This window comes from Ranitomeya variabilis, chromosome 4, assembly GCF_051348905.1.
Source record: "Ranitomeya variabilis isolate aRanVar5 chromosome 4, aRanVar5.hap1, whole genome shotgun sequence".
In the NCBI taxonomy this organism is placed as follows: Eukaryota; Metazoa; Chordata; class Amphibia; order Anura; family Dendrobatidae; genus Ranitomeya; species Ranitomeya variabilis.
Genome location: NC_135235.1, coordinates 330600449 through 330616141, shown reverse-complemented (window position 1 = coordinate 330616141; position 15693 = coordinate 330600449). Strand labels below are relative to the sequence as shown.

At 45.7% G+C, this 15693-nt stretch overlaps 3 non-coding genes across 3 annotated transcripts; all 3 read right to left on the bottom strand.

The window, feature by feature from the left end:
• Nucleotides 1–11243: 11243 nt before the first annotated feature.
• LOC143771311 (U2 spliceosomal RNA) lies at nucleotides 11244–11431 on the bottom strand. Its single transcript, XR_013215072.1, has one exon. It is a non-coding gene; the product is annotated as a U2 spliceosomal RNA (small nuclear RNA).
• Nucleotides 11432–13378: 1947 nt separating this feature from the next.
• LOC143771241 (U2 spliceosomal RNA) lies at nucleotides 13379–13568 on the bottom strand. The gene has a single exon (XR_013215049.1). It is a non-coding gene; the product is annotated as a U2 spliceosomal RNA (small nuclear RNA).
• Nucleotides 13569–14828: 1260 nt separating this feature from the next.
• Nucleotides 14829–15016, bottom strand: LOC143771280 (U2 spliceosomal RNA). The gene has a single exon (XR_013215058.1). It is a non-coding gene; the product is annotated as a U2 spliceosomal RNA (small nuclear RNA).
• Between the last annotated feature and the right edge of the window lie 677 nt (nucleotides 15017–15693).

Genomic DNA, 15693 nt, shown 5'->3' with positions numbered 1-15693 from the left:
ATCTTGCCGCTGGGATTGCCCAGTCCTCAAGGCAAAACAGCTCCTTCAAGTTAGATGGTTTCCTCTTGTGAACAGCAATTTTCAAATCTAACCACAGATTCTCAATCGGATTAAGGTCTGGGCTTTGACTAGGCCACTCCAAAATATTTACATGTTTCTCCTAAAACCACATTAGTGTTGCTTTAGCAGTATGTTTTGGATCATTGTTTTGTTGGAAGGTGAACCTCTGTCCCAGTCTCAAGTCACTAAAACAGGTTTTGCTAAAGAATATCCCTGTATTTTGCAGCATCCATCTTCCCCTTGACTCTGACAATATTATCGGTCCCTGCTGCCGAAAAACATCCCCACAACATGATGCTGCCACCATCATGTTTTACAGTGGGGATCATGCTCTTGGGGTGATGAGCTGTGTTGGTTTGGCGCAAGGCATAGCATTTACTTGGGTGGCCAAAAAGTTCAATTTTGGCTTTGTCTGACCACAGCACCTTCCTCCATCCACATGTCTTCTGGTAAACTCAAAAACGAGCCTTACAATTTTTTTGTAAGTAAATGCTTTTCTCTGCCAACTCTTCCATGAAGGCTACCTCTATAGAGTGTTGGCTAATTGTGGTCATATGAACAGATACTCCAGTCTCTGCTTTGGAACACTGCATCTTTTTGCTGCCTCTCTGATTAATGCCCTCCTTACCTGAGCTGAGGGCTTGGTGGGAAGCCCTCATTTGGCAGATTTGTTGTGGTACCATGTTCTTTCCATTTGATGGTCCTCACAGGATCATCAGAGATTACATTTTTTTATAACACAACCCTGACTTGTACTTCTCAACAACTTTGTCCCTAACTTGTTTGGATATCTCCGTGGTCTTCATTGTTAGGTTAGTGGTGCCTCTTGCTTAATTTTTTTGCAGCTTCTGTGGACTTTCAGAAAAGGTAAAGTGTACTGACAGATAATGTGACACTTAGATTGCACACAGATGGATTTCATTTCACTAAGCATGTGACTTAGGCCGGAGTCACACACAACGTATAAAAATACGGTCCGTTTTTGATGGCCGAGATACGCAGAAAATTTCCTGAACAGTGATCCGTATTCAATGCGAGGATGCAATTTTTTCTCCAAAAATTAACCATGTCTCATCCGTATGGCATCCGTGCGGCGAGATTTTCCCGCCGGCTTGCAAAATGGACATAGAATGGTCCATGGCCTCAAATATTCGTAAAAACATATATACAGTCTATATATATATATTGTGATGCAGTGACCCCTGTTACAGCTAGGGGGCGCTGCATGTGTTCCTCAGGATATGCATGGAGCATTATCTGTAGTTGTAAAGGTTGAAATAGCCACACACAGCTCCCACCTAGGGGAGTGGCTGCAAGTATATAATGTGACCATGTGGGTCACATGATGGAGTGAGATGGATGGTCCTGAGTAGCCTGTGTGCCAGGTCCTGGTGGGCCTCTGTGTTGGGAGGTCCTGGGAGTAGGACTAGATCCCTGAAGAGCACATGGGGGAGGCCTTGGACCTGGGGGCCTGTGTGTTGGACGGTCCCAGGTGGGGATGGACGTCCTGAATAGCGCACAGAGAGGACGCGTGTGCAGAGTTTGTGATGGCACTGCGTTTGGGGAAGCTACAGCCCGTCTGAGGATCTGGACTGTCAGGTGGCCTGGTGAGCAAGGCATTGCCCGGGACGGTGATCCCAGTTCGGCAGCTTCCCTGTGAGAGAGAGTACTGACAGGAGTCAGCATGTGGAGCAGGAGCTCCTAGAAGGTAACCCAGCATATGGGGAACCATGCAGTCACCCATGGCAACTGGACAGAGTAAGGTCCAGCATGTTTAGAGACTGCAACCGTAATATCGTATGTTGGTGCCTGTTGTGCTCCATGGAGATTAATGAACTGTATGGCGTGCGGTCACCCACGATAACTGGACACAGAGGTTCAGTGTGTTTAGTGACCGCGTTTTCATAGCCGTATACTATAATGTGAAGAATTGATGTAAAGACTGTTTGCTTGTTCATAATTCTGTGGCTTATGACTCCATAATAAACCACAAGGACTGTTAAAGTGAAAACCTGTGCCTAAGTACTTGAATCCCGTGCCAAGCGAGTGTCCCCCAATACACTCAGTAAGAGCAATCTTACAATATATATATATATATATATATATATATATATATATATATATAGTCAGTGAGACACATATATATATATATACATATATTTATATTTCATATAGCGCTAGATAGCAGAAAAGCCGGTAATTCAATTGCCGGCTTTTGCTATCTCCTTCCAAACCTGACAGGATATGAGACTTGGTTTACATGCAGTAAACCATTTCATATCCCTTATTTTTTTTTACATATTCTACACTACTAATGTTAGAAGTGCCTGTGTGCAAAATATGGGGGCTCTAGCTGTTAAAATAAAGGGTTAAATCATGGAAAAAAAACTGGCGTGGGCTCCCGCGCAATTTTCTCCGCCAGTTCATATGAACTCGAGAGTGGGAATTTTTCAGAATATTTTCTCACACTCGAGTTCATATGAGTTTATGCCAGCACGAGGCGCAGCACCGCAAGTCAAGGTAGCTACATTCCCCTGCATACCATTAATTCCCCACTTTTTACAGGCAGGAGCACAGCTGCATTAGCAGGCTCCTGCTTGTAAAATTATTTAACCCCTTCTGGTGGATTTACATTGTGGGTCTTGACTGTAACGCCGGAGAGGTATGGGATATTGTTGTTTTTTTATTTTAACTTTGTTTCAGGTGACAAGGGTCTTCAATTGGATTGAGCGTTTAATAAACTATTACAACACCCTGTGTATTTATTTCATTAAAATACTTTTTTCCTAATGTGTGTGTGGTTTTTTTAGCCCTTTATGAACATAGGATTAATAATAGATAGGTATCTTATTGATGCCTCTCCATTATTAACCTGGCTTAATGTGACCTTACAATAGCAAGGTGAAATTAACCCCATATCCCACCGCTACTCGGGAGTGGGAAGAGAGAGGCTAAGTGCCAGAATAGGCGCATCTTACAGATGTGACTTTTCTGGGGTGGCTGGGGGCAGATGTTTTTAGCCAGGGGGGCCAATAACCATGGTCCCTCTCTAGGCTATTAATCTCTGCCCTCAGTCACTGGCTTTCCCACTCTGGCGGAGAAAATTGCGCGAGAGCCCAGGCCAGTTTTTTCTGTGATTTAACCCTTTATTTTGACAGCTAGAGCCCCCAAATTTTGCACACAGACACTTCTAATGTAAGTAGTGCGGAATATGTAAAAAAAAAGGGATATGAAATTGTTTACTTTATGTAAACCATGTCTCATTTCCTGACGGGTTTGATAAGGAGATCGCTAAAGCCGGCAATTACATTTATTTTATCTATTCTATTCTAACCTGTCAGTGTGATTTTACTGTACACTGCACTGAATTACCAGCTTTTCTATAGAACATCAGTGCGTATTTCTCGCAAGTCACACTGATGGTCCATGTGTAATCCATTTTTTTCTCGCATCCATAGACTTGCATTGGCGATTCTCGGCCGAGATATGCTGACAATCGCAGCATGCTGCGATTTCACTCAGATCCTGAATACAGCTGAGAAAACAACGGATGATGGGAGCTGCCCCATAGATTAACATTGGTCCGAGTGCTATGCGATTTTTTATCGCATAGCACTCATCCGTATTACGGTCTAGTGTGATTCCGGCCTTATGAAGGTAATTGCTTGCACCAGACCCTCAGCTTGGGCCTCCCCGGGGAACCTCATCAGGTTGGTGCCGGAATGCTCCCACCGGAAGGTCACCCATTCTCCATGTGCTTCCTGGGTCCCCCTCGTCGGCTGCAGCAGGGCTGCGGAAGTATGTACGGTCTCCCATGGCCTCTCCCAATCTATCAGTCTGCACACCAGGCCGGGTGGTAGGGGTGGCGGAGCATCTACGGGTCCTATTTGGATGTCCTCGGCTACCGGGGCAGGGTCGGTCTTCTTACCTGCTGCTGCGTTGTGTCCAGTGCCAGACTCCTCCGCTACAGTCTGGGACTCTGGAAGCATCCTCCGCTGCTGCTCCCGCACTTTTGCGGCTGCGCGGAACCAGGACCGCCGGAGCTGACAGAACAGCTCCTCCACTTCTGCTCCAAGAACCTCCAGGTTCATCACTGATGGTAGGTCTTCTTTCCCCCATTGGCTGGGGCAGCTTCCTGCTTTCTCCCCCTCCTCCGGGTGACCTCCGCTCACCATCTTGCCAACCAGATTCTGAGCTGCAAATTCCTGCTGTTCCTTCCACGCCTCTCTTCGTTGGCAGTTCCTCTTCTGCCCACCATCCCACCCTAATAGGCAGAGTTCTCTTGGGGATGGACAAATCTCTCGGACATTGTAGTATCTATGAGGGGCGGTCATTACTTTTGCGTGATTCTTCCAAGCTCCACCCACAACATGCCCCACTTCTCCTGTACACCGCATGGTGCTGTAATGGTGGCGGTTTTGGCCGTATTTTACAGTTCAATAGTCACACAGTTAAGCACAGTCTCTGAAGCGCACAAGACCCAGTTTGCTGGGTCGGTCCATCCTGTTCGTGATGCCAAAATGAACCGCCTGCCAGGGCCATGAGGTACTCAGTACCAGGTCCGGTAATTAAAGGGATGTGTCACAGCGGCGGCAACCCGGTCCATGGCCCTGGGTGCCCATGTAAAAGGGAATGTCTTAAAAGGGATTATATGAATAAATATGTGTTTGTGATGCCACCTGTGGTTCTCAGTCAGAGGTGACCGATGCTGCTTAAAGGAGTCCTCTGGGGTGGTGTTATGGCAGCTGAGATGGTTTGGCTTCCCACAGGTGAAGCTGGGTCCCCAGGGCTTCTGGTGTATAGATGAAGATGGTGAATGGTGCAGTAAGAAACGGAGGACTCAGATTTGCAGTCTCTTTACCTGGTTTACTGAAGACTTCAGAAAGCCGCAGTCCAGGGCACCAGATCACGGGTACAGGCAGGGTTCAGCCAGCTTGGAAGCAAGTTCAGAGTCCCCTCTACCAGGTGGAATTAGAAGCCTTCCTACCAGCGCTGTTGTGTAGTCACTTGCTGCCTTTGGCTTCTCTCAAGGTCCTCACTGTTCTCTCTCTGTCCTCATTAAAGGGCAGGACACTAACCTGTATGACAGGTGGCTCGAGCCTTTTTACAGGGTCTCTATCAGGACCCAGGCTCTATGCGCCACTGTGTCTCCAGGGCAGACAGGTGATTTGTAATCTAGTTGTCCTGCCAGATTCTGCTGTGCCTCTTGGAGTATGACACAACCTCGGTCTTCCGGCTACCGGTATCTGCAGCTATTCTCCCCAGGTCTCACTCTCCTGTGCTTCGCTCTGCTCCATGCTCACTACAAGATGTTCTTCTTTCTGTAATATCTCTGTCTGTGATCTACAGCACCCTTGTGGCTGCACGGCCCCTCAGTCCTTTGTCTCTCTTCTCTGTCTGCCAAGAGCTGCAGACTCCCACGTCTGCTCAGCTGCACTCCTCTCTTACCAACTCCACCTAAGCTGATGTTCCTCAACAAGCTCCCCTCTGGAAATCTCTCTCTAGCCCCCCTGTCAGGAAACTCCTTCTTAACACATCTTTCTGCTTCACTGTCCTCTCACAATCTGACCACTTTCCCTCCAGACCAGAATATGAAAAAAAAATTATATATATATATCTATATATATATAGATATATATATATAAGCCACACGTAAGCTGGATCAGAGCTCCCCCTTCTGGCCTGGAGTGTGAACATGTTGCATGCTTGTGTTCACCTGATAGAGAAGATCTTCCCTTGCTTCCCAGCGTGACATTACTCTCCCGTGAGGAAAGCAATGCCAGTGTAACAACCACGACTATATATAAATCTATCTATTATCTATCTATCTATGGATCAATCCATCTATCTATAGATATATATCTATAGATAGATACTGTATTTCTCGGAACATAAGACGCACTTTTTTCCTCCAAATTTGGGAGGAAAGTGTGGGTGCGTCTTATGGTCTGGATGTAACATGTGGGGAGGGGGCAGCGGCAAGTGGGATCCCACTTGCAGGAGGCAGAAAAATGTCCCAGCTGTCCGGTTGCAGCGATGGGGAAACCATGTGATCCCAAAGATTAAAGTGCAGTGAATATTCATTAGTCGCTTCCCCGCCCACCTGTCAGCGCTGAGCAGTGAGCGGGAGCAGCAAATGAATAGTCCTTCACTGAAACACACATGGTTTCCCCAGCACTGGATTCCTGCAGCAGCTGGGGAGAACTGTGTGTCCCGTGGAGGAGGAGGGGGCAGCAGCAGGGGGCCAGGGGAGACAGGATTGCTGCATACCTGCCTGGGCTGTGCTGGATGCTGAGGCATAAGGACCTGTGTGATGTCATGAAGTGACTGGAGTATCACATGACAGCACAGAGTGCCCCCATTCTTATACTCACCCTCCAGCGTCTTCATATAGTACTTTACAGACACCACACTGGTCCTGCAGCGTCCAACATAATAACATACTATTATATATAATAATACCACATATAATAGTATGTTATTTATGTTATTACATTTTACCACATTTTTTTGCTTCAAATATTTTTTTCCCTATTTTCCACCTCTAAAACCTGGGTGCGTCTTATAGTCAAGTGCGTCTTATAGTCCGAAAAATACGGTATATAATCAAAAAATAGAAAAAACAGCACAGTTAAGGGTGAAAACGCCTCACAGGTACATACCAGTCCTTGTAAATACTTTTTAAAAAAAGTTGCATAATCACACCAAATCCAAAGTTATAAAGTGCTTTTTAATAGCCCATGTGGCATCGTTTCGGTCCTGGTTACAGACATTTCTCAAGCAATAACAGAGGTGCATAAACAGGATATTTAAGGCAACCAAATTAGCAACTATTTAGCAGCAATATTGTGAATAAATACCATTATAATGGTGATTAAACATAGTACATAATAGTACAATATAAGAAGATCATAAAAAGTGACATAGTGAAATGATGATAATACAAAAATGTACAGTACTAGTGATAAACATATATAAAACATAATTGACCAATTATAGCCAGCTGTCCACAGTTAGTCATATTACATATATCACCAAAAAATAGCTCTAAGCAAAACTGGTTGAAACCATATAAATTTTATTGATGACAATAAATAGCAAAGATAAAAACATGTACACTACCAATATGAAATAGGGGAAAAATAAAGTGCAGGAACAACCGGCAGGTATGGCTGAAAAAGTGGCTACATGGACATAAAATTACCTCCAAAATATTCATATATCTAACAACACAGATATATCACTTAATAGAATTGAAACACATTGGAAAATCATATATATATATATCCCGCAATTCCTCCAAAACAGCAGCTGGCAGCAATCATGCACCACATAAGTATAAAGTGCATATATATATATAATAATAACATCAGTATGTATACAGCTACAAATGTGTAAAATCACAAGATATAAGAATAAATAAACATGTTGTGCGAGATTACCGCCAGTCGCGGTGCCGGAGAATATAATCATACAACCACAATGTGTGAAAGAAGGAGCATAATTACCTAATGGAAGCCACCATCCAGGGACCCACCACACCCGATGCGTGTTTCGCTACGGAAAGCTTCGTCCAGGGGTGGCAGGTAGCTGGAATGGAGGCTTATTTATATTCGTCATTGGCCAATGACAGAGAGGTGCACTGACTCTCCGTTTATAAACCACAAAGAAATAGATTGACATATTAGTGACTGCTAAATGCACACGCGCCGCACATACATGAACATAGTAATGAAAAAATAAATAAATCAGTTATCCATCATAATATTAATATTAAATTCCCATAGTAGCTTCGGGAGCCTCTTCCGGGACATCTTTATTCACTTCCGGGTGACGTAAGGCAAGTTTCGACCGTAACTATGGTGATAGACTCCGGTCACATGGGTGATAGAGTCCGGAATAGCCACATCGCTTCCGGATGATGAAATGCTGATGCACACAGGTAACCATAGTGATAGGAGGCACCTACGTCCGCAGTAAAATCCAGAACGGTTACATAACTCCCAGTTTAGCTTCCTACGTAACCATGGTGCTAAAAGCGGCTTACGTCCTCAGTAGGAGTCCGGAGCAGTTGCGAGTTCCAGAACTCTTCAAGGTACAATGAAACCAATGTCCATATGACAGAGTGTGCGGATAACAGACACAGTACTTACAATATCACCGCATTCTCCTAAAGTACAAATATAGGTTATTTTACAAAAAATGCCACATACAAATATATTATATAAATACACAGACAATATAGTCAATCAATAAATGTGAATACTTGAACCAAAAAATCAATGCAAAAACAAAGAAAGAAAAAATAGAAAAGTGATGGTGCTTAATAAAAAGATAAAAGAATAAATGAATGAATATGTGACCGAAAAAATGTGCCAGTACCTAAAATATAATACTATAAAGCACAAATAAGTGGAAATGATGAAAGTGAAATACTGTTAGTGTCAAGTAACATCAGAAAAACGACAAGAAATATGCCAAAATGGCAAATATACGTGCACATAAAAATAAAAAGTAAAAGCTACATATATAACTATGCGGTATCTTGGCGATAATATTACATGACAGCCATCCCAGAATCCAATTGTGGAGTAACAAGGCCATTGACACAAACAAGCCTCTGCAAAGGTATCTACCAGTGGCCTGAGATGGTAATCAATCTAAGTCAGTGGTCCACAAGAGGGAGACAATGTTTTACAAAAGAAATCATGCTGTCACAAATGTGGTATGTATAGCAGAACTACTCATGGGTTGCTTAAATTTAAACACTAAGTACTGATAGCAAGGGGCCTAACTTTGTAGATGGTCTATTTGCAACACTGTAACAAAGGCCAAATACATGTCCACATCTTCACACGCCGGTTGCAACCAGTAAAGAGAGATTGATTGATTGATTGATTGATTTCATATTGAACGCAATACAATGCTTGACATACATAGGGGCAAACAATGCGCACACAAAATGTTGCAATTGGTCAAGTTAAATCAAGCAAAATGCATTTGGCATCTGAAATGTGCAACTTTGACCCTGAAAAGAATTCACATAATGGGTTAGAACTAGTGTTGAGCGATACCGTCCGATACTTGAAAGTATCGGTATCGGAAAGTATCGGCCGATACCGGCAAAGTATCGGATCCAATCCGATACCGATACCCGATACCAATACAAGTCAATGGGACTCATGTATCGGACGGTATTCCTGATGGTTCCCAGGGTCTGAAGGAGAGGAAACTCTCCTTCAGGCCCTGGGAACCATATTAATGTGTAAAAGAAAGAATTAAAATAAAAAATATTGCTATACTCACCTCTCCGACGCAGCCTGCACCTTACCGAGGGAAGCGGCAGCGTTCTTTGTTTAAAATTCGCGCTTTTCTTTCCTTTACGTGAAGTCCCGGCTTGTGATTGGTCGCGTGCCGCCCATGTGGCCGGGACGCAACCAATCACAGCAAGCCGTGACGTAATTTCAGGTCCTTCAGGATTTTAAAATTACGTTCCGGCGTTGTGATTGGTTGCGTCGCAGTCACATGGGCGACGCAACCAATCACAGCAAGCCGTGACGTAATTTCAGGTCCTTCAGGATTTTAAAATTACGTTCCGGCGTTGTGATTGGTTGCGTCGCAGTCACATGGGCGACGCAACCAATCACAAGCCGTGATGTCACGGGAGGCTGGACACGCGCGCATTTTAAAATGCGCGCTTGTCCAGCCTCCCGTGACGTCCCGGCTTGTGATTGGTTGCATCGCGGTCAACCAATCACAAGCCGGGAGGCCGGACACGCGCGCATTTTAAAATGCGCGCTTGTCCAGCCTCCCGTGACGTCCCGGCTTGTGATTGGTTGCATCGCGGTCAACCAATCACAAGCCGGGAGGCTGGACACGCGCGCATTTTAAAATGTGTTAACGATGTGTTAAGCAAAGCATCGTTTAAAATGTGTTAAGTCTTTGCTTAACACATCGTGCCATGAACTTGCCACGAGCAGCCGTGTCCCAACTAATAAAGCAAGTTGTAGTATGACCATTCTCCGCCAGCAAACAGGCTCTTCTCCATTGAAAGAATGTAAGTGAATTACCATTAGGGTTTTAAAATACGCGTGTGTCCAGCCTCCCGTGACGTCCCGGCTTGTGATTGGTTGCATCGCGGTCAACCAATCACAAGCCGGGAGGCTTTAAAATGCGCGCTTGTCCAGCCTCCCGTGACGTCCCGGCTTGTGATTGGTTGCTTCGCGGTCAACCAATCACAAGCCGGGAGGCTGGACACGCGCGCATTTTAAAATGCGCGCATGTCCAGCCTCCCGGCTTGTGATTGGTTGACCGCGATGCAACCAATCACAAGCCGGGACGTCACGGGAGGCTGGACAAGCGCGCATTTTAAAATGCGCGCGTGTCCAGCCTCCCGGCTTGTGATTGGTTGACCGCAAAGCAACCAATCACAAGCCGGGACGTCACGGGAGGCTGGACAAGCTCGCATTTTAAAATGCGCGCGTGTCCAGCCTCCCGGCTTGTGATTGGTTGACCGCGAAGCAACCAATCACAAGCCGGGACGTCACGGGAGGCTGGACAAGCGCGCATTTTAAAATGCGCGCGTGTCCAGCCTCCCGTGACGTCACGGCTTGTGATTGGTTGCGTCGCCCATGTGACTGCGACGCAACCAATCACAAAGCCGGGACGTAATTTTAAAATCCTTGAGGACCTGAAATTACGTCACGGCTTGCTGTGATTGGTTGTGTCGCCCATGTGACTGCGACGCAACCAATCACAAAGCCGGGACGTAATTTTAAAATCCTTGAGGACCTGAAATTACGTCACGGCTTGCTGTGATTGGTTGCGTCGCCCATGTGACTGCGACGCAACCAATCACAAAGCCGGGACTTCACGTAAGGAAAGAAAAGCGCGAATTTTAAACAAAGAACGCTGCCGCTTCCCTCGGTAAGGTGCAGGCTGCGTCGGAGAGGTGAGTATAGCAATATTTTTTATTTTAATTCTCTCTTTTACACATTTTTACATTAATGTTGTTTCGATACCGATACCCGATACCACAAAAGTATCGGAATCCCGGTATCGGAATTCCGATACCGCAAGTATCGGCCGATACCCGATACTTGCGGTATCGGAATGCTCAACACTAGTTAGAACACAACTTGTGCTGATTTCAATTCAATCTGCATTTGGAAGCCGGATCAGAGAAGGAGTGCACTGTTCCCGGAGAGACCGCAATAGTGGCTCAATGCGTGGAGTGGACAGAGCAAGCTCTTTTTCCAACTCCCTGTTCTAAAAATCCATTTAATATATGGTCCCCAAATAGGAGACGTATCAAATATTAAACTGATCAGAACAGATACTACACTTGATCTTGAGCGGCGGCGACAACAACAATTTCAGCCAAAAGGACAAGCAGCGATAACCAGATATGGTTTTGCACTTTCACCACAGCAAGGCCTGACACGGACACTTGATTCTAGCCAAAAGGCCGAGGAGCAATAACCAGAAATCGTTTTCCACTTGTGCCGCACCAAGGCCTAACGCTGATACCCTTTGGGGAGATCGAGCAAAAGATTGCCCTGAGGAGGACATTTTAGCAAACTGGACGCCTTCACAATGACAGTTCTGCTGTTTGTTCAAGCTGTGAGCCACTCGTTTTTAATCTGCATAACCCCACCTATTGTAACCCTCCCCCCCTTTGTTCCAATGAGCACTACTGAGTGCCAGGAGGAGGTGTGCGAGAGGGAAACTCAAAAAAACAAACAAGCGAGCAGCTGTCTTCCCTTAGCTCTCCTGATGCCGGGTATAGACCCTGCTGCCTACCTATCACCATGCAGCCCGCCACTGCTCCAGCAGCAGACTGAAGAGGACTGCCAACATACTTCTTTTTATAGGCCAATGGCCCATTGTGACACGTGAGGGTTCCAGCCCATTGTGACACGTGAGGGTTCCAGACCATGGCCGAGGGCCCATTGTGACACATGAGGGTTCCAGACCATGGCCGAGGGCCCATTGTGACACGTGAGGGTTCCAGACCATGGCCGAGGGCCCATTGTGACACGTGAGGGTTCCGCGCGCAGATTCTATCTAATGCAGGCAGCGCACCTGGGTGCTAGAAAGCATTAGAATACTCACATAGGTGGAGATAGGCAGCATATTCAAGATCAGCACAGACACAATTTTTCCTTTCTTTAAATACATATACTCCAAATTTAAAAGTCAGTGGTCCACAAGAGGGAGACAATGTTTTACAATTGAAATCATGCTGTCACAAATGTGGTATGTATGGCAGAACTACTCATGGGTTACTTACCCGTATTTTCTGGTGTATAAGACGACTGGGCGTATAAGACGACTCCCAACTTTTCCATATAAAATATGGAATTTGGGATATGCCTGCTGTATAAGATGGGGGTCATCTTATACGCCCAGTCATCTTATACGGCGTGTGGTTCCCAGGGTCTGAAGGAGAGGAGACTCTCCTTCAGGCCCTGGGATCCATATTCATGTTAAAAATAAAGAATAAAAATAAAAAATATGTATATACTCACCCCTCCGAGAAGCCTGGCTGTCACGACTGAAAGCGTCTGCCTCCGTTCCTAAGAATTGCAGAGCATGAAGGACCCTCGATGACGTCACGGTCAGGTGACTGGCCTGTGATTGGTCCGTGACCGCTCATGTGACCAGTCACCTGACCGTGACGTCATCGAAGGTCCTTCATGCTCTGCAATTCTTAGGAACGGAGGCAGACGCTTGCAGTCGTGACAGCCAGGCTTCTCGGAGGGGTGAGTATATACATATTTTTTATTTTTATTCTTTATTTTTAACATGAATATGGATCCCAGGGCCTGAAGGAGAGTCTCCTCTCCTTCAGACCCTGGGAACATCCAGGATCGCTCCCTGCACATGCCGTACCTGGCGTATGACAACCCCCGACATTTGGGACAATTTTTAGGGGTTAAAAAGTCATCTTATACGCCGGAAAATACGGTAAATTAAAGCACTAAGTACTGATAGCAAGGGGCCTAACTTTGTAGATGGTCTATTTGCAACACTGTATCAAAGGCCAAATACAAGTCCACATCTTCACACGCCGGTTGTAACCAGTAAAGAGAGACTGATTGATTGATAGATTTCATATTGAATGCGATACAATGCTTGACATGCATAGGTGCAAACAATGCGCACGCAAAATGTTGCAATTGGTCAAGTTAATTCAAGCAAAATGCATTTGGTATCTGAAATGTGCAACTTTGACCCTGAAAAGAATTCACATAATGGGTTAAAACACAACTTGTGCTGATTTCAATTGAATTTGTATTTGGAAGACGGATCAGAGAAGGAGTGCACTGTTCCCGGAGATACTGCAATAACGGCTCAATGCATGGAGTGGACAGAGCAAGCTCTTTTTCCATCTCCCTGTTCTAAAAATGCATTTAACGTATGGTCCCCAAATAGGAGACGTATCAAATATTAAACTGATCAGAACAGATACTACACTTGATCTTGAGCGGCGGCGGCGACGATTTCAGCCAAAAGGACAAGCAACGATAACCAGATATGGTTTTGCACTTTCACCACACCAAGGCCTGACACTGACACTTGATTCTAGCCAAAAGGCCGAGAAGCAATAACTAGAAATCATTTGCACCTGTGCCGCACCAAGACCTAACACTGATACCCTTTGGGGAAATGGAGCAAAACATTGCCCTGAGGAGGACATTTTAGCAAACCGGACGGCTTCACAATGACAGTTCTGCTGTTTGTTCAAGCTGTGAGCCACTCGTTTTTAATCTGCATAACCCCACCTATTGTAACCATCCCCCCCCTTTGTTCCAATGAGCACTACTGAGTGCCAGGAGGAGGTTTGCTAGAGGGAAAATCAAAAAACAAACAAGCGAGCAGCTGTCTTCCCTTAGCTCTCCTGATGCCGGGTAAAGACCCTGCTGCCTAGCTATCACCATGCTGCCCGCCGCTGCTTCAGCAGCAGACTGAAGAGGACTGCCACCGCACTGCTTTTTATAGGCCAAGGGCCCATTGTGACACGTGAGGGTTCCAGCCCATTGTGACACGTGAGGGTTCCAGAGCATGGCCAAGGGCCCATTGTGACACATGAGGGTTCCAAACCATGGCCAAGGGCCCATTGTGACACGTGAGGGTTCCAGACCATGGCCAAGGGCCCATTGTGACACGTGAGGGTTCTGCGCGCAGATTCTATGTAATGCAGGCAGCGCACCTGGGTGCTAGAAAGCATTAGAATACTCACACAGGTGGAGATAGGCAGCGTATTCAAGATCAGCACAGACACAATTTTTCCTTTCTTTAAATACATATGCTCCAAATTTAAAAGTCAGTGGTCCACAAGAGTGAGACAATGTTTTACAATTGAAATCATGCTGTCACAAATGTGGTATGTATGGCAGAACTACTCATGGGTTACTTAAATTAAAGCACTAAGTACTGATAGCAAGTGGCCTAACTTTGTAGATGGTCTATTTGCAACACTGTATCAAAGGCCAAATACATGTCCACATCTTCACACGCCGGTTGCAACCAGTAAAGAGAGACTGATTGATTGATAGATTTCATATTGAATGCGATACAATGCTTGACATGCATAGGTGCAAACAATGCGCACGCAAAATGTTGCAATTGGTCAAGTTAATTCAAGCAAAATGCATTTGGTATCTGAAATGTGCAACTTTGACCCTGAAAAGAATTCACATAATGGGTTAAAACACAACTTGTGCTGATTTCAATTGAATTTGTATTTGGAAGACGGATCAGAGAAGGAGTGCATTGTTCCCGGAGATACTGCAATAACGGCTCAATGCATGGAGTGGACAGAGCAAGCTCTTTTTCCATCTCCCTGTTCTTAAAATGCATTTAACGTATGGTCCCCAAATAGGAGACGTATCAAATATTAAACTGATCAGAACAGATACTACACTTGATCTTGAGCGGCGGCGACAACAACAATTTCAGCCAAAAGGACAAGCAGCGATAACCAGATATGGTTTTGCACTTTCACCACACCAAGGCCTGACACGGACACTTGATTCTAGCCAAAAGGCCAAGGAGCAATAACCAGAAATCGTTTTCCACTTGTGCCGCCCCAAGGCCTAACGCTGATACCCTTTGGGGAGATCGAGCAAAAGATTGCCCTGAGGAGGACATTTTAGCAAACCGGACGCCTTCACAATGACAGTTCTGCTGTTTGTTCAAGCTGTGAGCCACTCGTTTTTAATCTGCATAACCCCACCTATTGTAACCCTCCCCCCCTTTGTTCCAATGAGCACTACTGAGTGCCAGGAGGAGGTGTGCGAGAGGGAAACTCAAAAAACAAACAAGCGAGCAGCTGTCTTCCCTTAGCTCTCCTGATGCCGGGTATAGACCCTGCTGCCTACCTATCACCATGCTGCCCGCCGCTGCTCCAGCAGCAGACTGAAGAGGACTGCCAACATACTGCTTTTTATAGGCCAATGGCCCATTGTGACACGTGAGGGTTCCAGCCCATTGTGACACATGAGGGTTTCAGACCATGGCCGAGGGCCCATTGTGACACATGAGGGTTCCAGACCATGGCCGAGGGCCCATTGTGACACGTGAGGGTTCTGCGCGCAGATTCTATCTAATGCAGGCAGCGCACCTGGG